Source organism: Podarcis pityusensis (genome assembly GCF_964106645.2).
Source record: "Podarcis pityusensis genome assembly, chromosome: 6".
Classification (NCBI taxonomy): Eukaryota; Metazoa; Chordata; class Lepidosauria; order Squamata; family Lacertidae; genus Podarcis; species Podarcis pityusensis.
In genome coordinates this window covers 37,476,605-37,485,654 of record NC_138030.1, presented here as the reverse complement: position 1 = coordinate 37,485,654, position 9,050 = coordinate 37,476,605, and the positions used below count along the sequence as shown (strand labels likewise).

General features: G+C 40.3%; 1 long non-coding RNA gene across 1 annotated transcript; it reads right to left on the bottom strand.

Annotated features, from left to right (window-relative positions):
- Positions 1–3,138: 3,138 nt before the first annotated feature.
- On the bottom strand, positions 3,139–7,390 carry LOC308479354. Its single transcript, XR_013987636.1, has 3 exons — positions 6,627–7,390; positions 3,899–4,001; positions 3,139–3,500 (listed from the first exon to the last, which is right to left on the bottom strand). It is a non-coding gene; the product is annotated as an uncharacterized lncRNA (long non-coding RNA).
- Positions 7,391–9,050: the final 1,660 nt, after the last annotated feature.

Here is a 9,050-nt window from a genome sequence, read left to right as displayed (position 1 = left end):
AACTAAAAGTGGGAAAGTTCTCAGACATGGAGCATTAAAATGCAAACTTGTGCCTCGAAAGAGTGGGACAAATGGTAAGTGTGGGTGAGACCAAAGATGTGTTATTTTTAAGTGGAACAATTAAATCCCTTCTGTTTCATTATCTATATATGAGTCAGAAAGAAAGGACATAGGGGAAAAGAAGGAATAAGTGGAAACTGACAATGAATGAAGTGGCCAGCCAAGTGTTAGGGAAGGAAGAAAAAGAAGAAGAAGTGGGGGTGAGAGAGAGAGGAAGATGGACTGAAGAAATAGTCCAATTCTTCAAGTGGTTGTTACACCTTCTGACCCCTTAACTTCTCTCACTCTTCATATATCCTAGTGCCTATTAGAATGCTCTCTTGTAGCCAGTACTGAAAGGCACAGGAGCCAAGTTGCATATTACAGTTGTCACCCTAGCAACAGTATCTCACACCTGAGTTTGACAGCAGTGTTGTATTATTGGCCTTTAACAAATGGATAATGAGGGGCACCACTGAAAACTTGAAGCCTCCCAAGCGTTCGTATCAGTTTAGGTCAGCATGTGAGACGGGGGTTGTAGAGGAGAGGAGAGGATTCAAGGAGACAGTGTGCAATTTCCCAGGATTGACTTGATTTCCTGATTGGTACATTTCAACTCATTTGTAGGCTTCTCCTGAAAAGTGCTAGTGAAAGGGCCAGACATCTAAGTACATGCAGTAATGAGTTCATGGAAAAAAGATAATGTATGCTGGAGTGTGGAGCTCAGGTTACCCCTCTTGTCACAACTCTCTTCATTATGAAAAATCCATCATTCTGGCTCCATTGAATAGGTAAACTAGCAAAGGATTCCAAGACTCCCCAGCACGGAGGCAGATTTTATCTTGCCTGAGGCCAGACTAGCTTAACTTTGGAATGCACATTAAATCCAATAAGTGCAGGAGTTAGTTTAGTAAGTAATTTAAGAAGACAGTACACTCCCTCCTCCCTCCTCACTACCTGTCAAAGTCCTGTAGAGGAGAATAAAAGAGCTGTTGAGGCCTCAAACTCTCTCCCCCACCACCATAAAAATGCAAGATATAAAGTAAGATGAACACAAAAAGAAATGTCTGGGGTTTGATTTGTGGCTTCAGTACACATTCTGTCATGCTGCCTAAGCTTGGTTTTGATTTGGATACTGAATAACCATGCTTAATAGTCACAAGAAATGTTCAATTTTGATTATTTGGGCCTTGAGCTTAAATCCAAGGGTGCTTTTCTACAACCAGGTAATCTCTTCAACTCAGGCCTTTTCTGACTTAGCAGAAGAGTGCTGTGTGAGAAAAGTGACCCAAATCTAGAGATGGTCTTCCATTCATACAAGATTATTTGCAATTGTGTCTCCTAAATTTCTATATTTTGTGAATAGCAAACCCTACGGACCAGAATACATATAGTTTCCTATTTTAATATAAACCCATGTAGCAATGTGCATGCAGTTCTCATGCAGCAGTTGCTTTCAAGCATAGATACTTTGAATCTTCAAGAACACAGGATGCCTTGCATTCCAATGGGGACGGCATGTGCTCTAGCCCTTAGGTGCTACTTTCCCAGTGTATGATGGTCAGATGCAATGGAGGAACCAAGCTCCCACACCTGCTACTGGATTACTCCTTAACTTTGTATAGATAGATACAATATTTCTTATAGGGCAATAACTATATCAGTAAAGGTCTTGTTTCTTTTTTAAAGGGAAAACATATGTGCCTTTTTCTTTTTTTTTTCTTTTGAGGAGAGAATTCCAGACAACTGTAACTGCTCCACTGTGGAAGGCAAAAAAAGTGAAAGTACCAATGTCCCCTCTCTGAACATATAAAGGCATGGAGATGCTATATCCTTTACTTAGTAAGGTTTACTGAATGCTTTGTTCACTATTATCCATTTTAAGTCTGTGGGCCTATAGGAGAAATCAGCCAATACTAACCTCGTTCCATTGCATTTTCTCCCTCTTTTAAGAAGAAATGTTCTCACTTTCTTTCTAGCTTTTCCTGCCTGTCTATAGCCTTAAGCAAGTTTCTCCAGATAAACCAACCTATAATAGCATAGGAGGTTTTAACAGTCAATCCAATATATTAACAGCAGCATAAAGGGTGTTACTATTCAGCCCCAGGACTAACTGTCTCTCTGGGGTTCTTTTAAATACTCCCCCCTAAAACAACACTGTAAATGCCCATAAAAACCCACAAACCTTACTCAGAAATATGATGAAGAGGTAAAAGGGAAGTTATATTGCTTCTTTTAATTAGTTTGCTGCTTTTCCTCTACTCACACTGGGTATCAGTAACAGAGATAACAACCTGATCCTGTCAATAGTAACATCACAAACAATGCATTCAATTAATATTTGTCCCATCCAATATGCCACTGTCCATTATTTTCACAAACACCCCTTACCTCCTTTTGTCATCAATGTCCTTTTTCTCTTTCTTTGGCAAGTAGCAAAACTCTAAACAGTTCGGGTTGTATCTAAAGTAGCACTACATGAACACTTTTATTAGTGGACTCCCTAATCTGTTCTAGGGCATCCCCCAAAATTAGCTGAATACCACTCTTTGCACCAGCCTTCCTTGATCCAATGCCCTCCAGACATTTTGGACCACATCTCCTATCAGTGCAAGCAACATGGCCAATGGCTAAGGGATGATGGAGTATGACGAAGAAGAAGAAGAGTTTGGATTTGATATCCCGCTTTATCATTACCTGAAGGAGTCTCAAAGCGGCTAACATTCTCCTTTCCCTTCCTCCCCCACAACAAACACTATGTGAGGTGAGTGAGGCTGAGAGACTTCAAAGAAGTGTGACTAGCCCAAGGTCACCCAGCAGCTGCATGTGGAGGAGCGGGGACGCAAACCCGGTTCACCAGATTAGGAGTCTACCACTCTTAACCACTACACCACACTAGCAACAATTGGAAGGCACCAGATTAGGGAAGGCCACTTTACATGTTCAGTTCTGGCTCAGCTCACCCACAAGCTCACTAGGTAGCCTTAGGCCAGCTTTAGTCAACTTTGTCAGATCCAGGACTCACTTTTAACCCAAACATGCACTTGGGGACCCATTTCTTAATCAAGTTAATCAGTCTACTGTACTTTATTGGCAGCATATACATGGGTCAGAGCACAACACAGTTAACAAAACATAGTAGGAGATACTTTAGGATAAAATGTTTCTTAATCTTCTGCCATGTATTTGTACGGCGTTAGTGGTCCTGTTGTGCCCCACCTTGGATCAGGCTCACTAGTACATGCCAACCCATCAGCTGAAGACCAGTACCTTAGGCAAACCACTGTTTATCAGTCACTGGGCTCTTCTCGGTTAACATGGTGATAATAATTCTGGTGTATTTTACTGAATTGTGGTAAGGATGAATTGCCACAGAGATGCATGACCGCAACTATTTTCAGGCTCTCTCACTTTCACAGGTGTTCATTCGGAGGTCCATCCCATCTTTTTTTCAAATGTGTCTGCACAAATCCAAACAAAATAATAATAATCTGAATGTTACTCAAAATATTTCTAGACATATTTTCTCTGAAAACAGTAGAGCAGAGTGTTTTTTATTATTATTAAAAAGAGGGAGGGCAGTGGTTTTGAATTTTTGTCAGGGCAGCCTCTGGCTAGAAAAGAGGCTCAAGTCAAGAGCAATGAAGCACTCAGATGAATATACAAAGCTTAATCTTTTTCCTTTGCTCTTCTAGACAAAACGTGTTGCTCCCTCCAGGCATACATTTCTGGAGTGCAAACTACAGAATCTGCAAACACCTGCTTCCTTTTTTCATACAAAGGGGTTGGAACCTCAGCTGGTATAACTCAGGGTTGTTTTGAAGGGGGTTTGGGTGATTTGGAATTCTGGAGAACTTACTTTTGCTCTTCCATGTGAATACTTAAGCACTTGTACACTTGAGTTTTTAAGTGATACAGGATTGGATGGGGAAGTGTCTTCAATGACAGCAGGTGAGCAATCTCTGTAAGAAATGTAGGAATACCAAGCTTTTGACACTGAAAAGCTTTTGCACTTTTAAAAGGAGCTGGAGCTATCCTTCATATGAGCATGAAAAGTCATTCTGCAAAATCTTCTCACTTGTGTATTATTAGTATCTTTGTAGAAAGGTCATCATTGTTAGAGATGATGACTGTCAAGTAGGGAAAGGGATACTCAGGGCAGAAATATTTCACAATTTAAAAAGCTTTTGAGAACTGCAAGTTTTATGATAGATCCATTCCCTGATCCGGGCCTCTATTGTATATAGAGACATGGTGAAGTTATAGACAAAAGAGTTCATGATGTTAAATGTGTCACTTGAAGTCAAGGGTATTCATTTATCAGATGGTCAAAGGGCAGGTCACAGCAATATATTCATACAAGTAAAAACAAATAAAAAAGGTAAATCAGTTTATAAATAATAATAATAGACAAGTAAAACTATTTAAAACAAAAGCTGTGTCGTATTGATTAAGTAAGACAGAAGAAGTACACCACACACACACACACACACACACACACACAAAACCTGAATATGCAAAGCCAGGGTAAAGGAGTGGAATCTATAATGGAGTGGAATCTATAATGAAGATGCTAGATGCATCTCTGTGGGGATGGAATAACACCCTGGTCAAAAATATTGATAGCTGCTGAGGGGTCAAGAAGAATGAGCATGGTTGTTCTCCCACAAATGTCATCAACTGGGGTGTCCAGGGCAGTTTCAGTGCCATGAAGCTGGGGGGAAATGGATCCAGATAATGGTTGCTTTACTTTAAATGCTGGTATGGTGGGTTGCTTGGAATCTGCCATTTGAGAAGGGTCCTAACCCTTTCCTCCCTTGCCACAATCCCAGTTGAAATTGTCTCCATGGCATAAATTAGCTTCTCAGAAGGCAATCTTCCCTATGAACCTACAGAAGCTTGCCATTGGGGACAGTTTTCCTTCAGACCACGATGGAGGCTATTAACAGTATTTTTTAAAGAAAGGAAAAGGAAAGCAAGCAAGCATGACACTTGGCCCAGAATCAAAAGCTTATTGGAAATATTGGCTCACAGCGTGCTGTGTAAGTGAAAAGGGAAACTGCTGGGAATTAACTGTGTGGAAACCCTGCAATATTCACAGTGGGAGTTCACATGCACTGTGGGAGAAATGTCCTCAGTTACTAAAAGACGCTAAGCCCTCCATTCTCCTCTTAAGCAATAACAAAGAGGGTTAGAAACTTGGGTTGAGAGACAGCCCAACCCCCACTCCCCCCTCTCTTAACGAAGAAGAAGAAGAAGAAGAAGAAGAAGAAGAAGAAGAAGAAGAAGAAGAATTCAGTCTCCCTTCCAATGTTACTCCTACTCAGAGTAAACCCATTAAAGTTAATGAATGTGTCTAACTTAGGGTCATTCATTACAATGGATCTACTTTTAGTAGGACCAGCACGGGCTACAATCCTCTAGTTCCTTGTGTTACACATAACACTTGTGTTGGAGAAGCAAAGTAAACTGTAATTGTTTTCCTAGAGAGTCAGCCCTACCACAAGCTAAAATGAGGCAGCCACCTCAGCCAGCAAATGTCAAGAGGAAGGGAGTGCCAAACTGTCTGTGTTACACAGCCTGCACTGCACTCCCTAAGCTAAACCTGGTGTCTTTAAGTGCAGTGGAGCTGTCCCATTGCCACCATCAAAGCTAGATTCAACCGCCTGTCTGGTCAGATTTGTTACATGTCATGGGACAGGCAGCATCTTGTCCTTTACCTCAGGCACTAAAATGTATTGGGCTGCCCTTGTTTCCCTAAGCCAACAACATTAACCCACCTTTCTCATAAGAAAAAGTGAGTGTACACTGTCCTCTGCTGCAAAAGATATTCCTTAGTAGGGAGTCATAGAATCATAGACTTGTAGTTAGAAGGGACTGTGAAAGTCATCATCCAAACCCCTGCAATACAGGAATCTTTTTGCCCAATGTGGGGTTCAAACCTATGACTGAGATTAAGAGTCTCATGCTCTACCAACTGAGCTGTTCCCAAGACATGGTCAGAGACTGCTGTTTGGACTCCCAGCATGCTGGTTCATGTGACACTTACTTTACAGACAGCTAGATAAGGAAAGGATACTTGATGGTTGAGAGTTTGTCCTTGCTAACTCGGCTCAGTTAAGACATTTGCCCATGTTCTCCTATACTGTGTTTTTTATAGGGCCATCCATGCTTCTACTCCTAAACTGCTTGGGACAAAGAATATGAATGTCACTGCTTTGTCCTGCTACTGAGTGAATCTGGCTGACCACTGTGAGAGAGGAAAGAAAGACAGTGATGTTGGAAGGAAGCAACCAGAATATTCTAATGATATGCTATTGAGGAGGGGTTAATGTCAGAATGGTTAGATATGCGTCTGACATGCATCTTGTAAATCTCACTGCGTCTTGCCTACAATTCATAGTCCCATAGCTTACTATCACAAAGGTGCATTTATCTTAGATAAATAGCTTTTGGATGAAGTCTGCTATGGAGCACTTTAGAGCTATTGTAGGAGGGATTGCAAGCTTTGCAAATCCTGTGACCCTGCCTGATTGTGCAAGTCCAGACACAGAAGAGTTTGCGTGAGATGGTGAAATGAAATATACCTTGGAGACAGTGAGTGATGTCAGCTACCCCAGGCTCTGCTTGGTGCCTCCTCTACAGCAAAGCTTCTGCAAAGCATGTCAATTCATGTTTGCTACTTAGACAAAGAAGGGAATTTAAATTCAAAAGGTGGCTTTCTTTTCTTTCTGGAGATTTAGGGATGGGCTGTTGCTGCAAAACACGAACATCTTTCAACTAGGCAGATTCAGAGCAGGGGGATGGGACTGAAGAATGGGAGGCCAAATTTTGAAGGGGAGATGAAAACAGCCATTTGCCTTTTCTTAATTAGACGTGAAAGGATCTAAGTGGATTTGCATCCCAGGCAGACTTTTCCTATGCTTGTTTACTCAGAAGAAGGAACCACTAAGTTCAGTGGGTCTTACTCTGAAGTAATTGGACATAGATTCAAAGCCTCAGGCAACAATCCTTAGCAGTCTTACTAGACAGGAGAATTGAACTAATTGAAGTAATGTCTATATTGATATTTAATTTCAGTCTCTTACATCTAAATAAAATTAATTACTTTTCAGGGAAATTAAATCTATCAGGAAGGAAACAGACCCCAATTCAGTATCATTAATAGAGCATCAACAACGGGGATGTGCAAATAAGAAGAAAGGCTATGGAAGTGGGATGGTTTTGCAGACGGGTAGAATGTAAAGTGGAATTTCATAGAATAGAGAATTGTGCAATGAATCATATGTTGATTTTTTTAAAAGGCCTTCAAATTAGCATCTCATTTCATATTTTATCTCATTACAGCTACTACCACTCTTGATATGATTAACCCAAAAGATAATTTGCCTGTGTTTAGTTAATCACTACTAAAAATACAATGCTGTTATTTACTAAGAGAAACTTTCTGACACAGTTCAGATGTTTCCTCACCGCAAAGCAGTCAAAAATGCTCTTGTAGTATAGTCTTAAGTACAAGTAAGCCTTCTTGAGCAACAGGATTTGCTCTCTACTGTGTTTAGGATTGCAGCCACTATATTTATATATTTGGAGTGTGCACAGGCTCCAATATTCACCTTGCATCTGTACATTTATTTATTTTTTAAAATCCTATCTTTTTCTGAATTATTCTGTAAACTCTCCACTTTGATCTGTAATTTGGCTCCTGAGCCACTCTTTATAACAAAGCTCTGTGTTCCCCCATTTGAAAGATGGCTTTAATTTTTACCCCTTTTGGTTGAAGTGGATAAAATTTACAGGCACAGGAACCCTTCTACACAAATAGCTCCTGGGACTGTCTTGTTTTGGTGGTTGTGTGGAATGGGAGGAAAAGGGATTCATTCTCCTCCATAATCCCTTTTGAGGGAGTGAGAGGCATTTGCCTTTCTTATCATGAAATAATTAAGAGGTGGCCAAGTGGTGTATATCCTTGCTTATACATTTTTTTAAAACTTTGCAGCTTATTTACAGAATACAGTTGCTTATATTCTCCTATAGGCCTCCTGTTGGATTGTACAAGTCTGCAATAGGCCTTACATTGTGAGACTGTCTACAGCACTGCCTGCAAAGTTTGGGGGAGCTCTGGGTTTTAGTTTATTTTTAAAAAAAATAAGGCAATGTTTTGGACAAGCTCATTTCTTGCAAAGCCTGTGGGCCTAGAAAAATATATAAATATTGTATAGATAAATTTAGAATTGTATAGGTAGAGAAAAACACAGAAATAGAGCATTCAGTGGCTGTGAGGGGCCTTGATCTGATGCAGGGCTATTGACATTATGCTTCAACTCAGGAAGGGGAAGAGAAACCCAAATCACCTATATTCACCTTTTTATTCCGTGCCAATGCACGCCCCTAGCATATATAATCTGAAACTTTTGAAGGGAGCTGTAACGATAATAGGAAATTGTGGTGTAAACAAACAGTGGTACTTACAGAAGTGAGTGCTGGTGAGGCATATGAAAGCTGAGATTGGAAATATCAAAGTAAAGCCTCTGCTGCCAGAGCAGCATGATTCTTTTATTGGTACACTACATTCTTTCATTCTGGAAGATAAGTAGTGTGTTCTCATAAATGACAGCCAAACTGAACGTTACAAATGGCACAGGGGCAGAAGCTAATGCCATGCCTTTTAAAAGCTTATAAAGCTTTGAATCCTGAACTGCTTCAACAGTCATACATCTAGAGTGCAAGTGTTTGGTAAATACAGTCCCCATTGCAGGTGTAAAGACAAGAATTATCTAGAATCCCAAGTGCACAAACTCTAGGTGACTAATCAAAACAAATCTGAAAGATCCATGGGGTGTTAATCCAAAATTACAAAGAAGTGTCTCAGGGTCTGGGCAACTTATTAAACCAATACTCCATTACATTATATATGCAGGTTCTGCCTGTAGTTTATGCACCACAGAAAGTTGTGGTGATGCTGAGGAGTAATGTTCTGAATAAACTGATTTGCATTATCATTTATTATT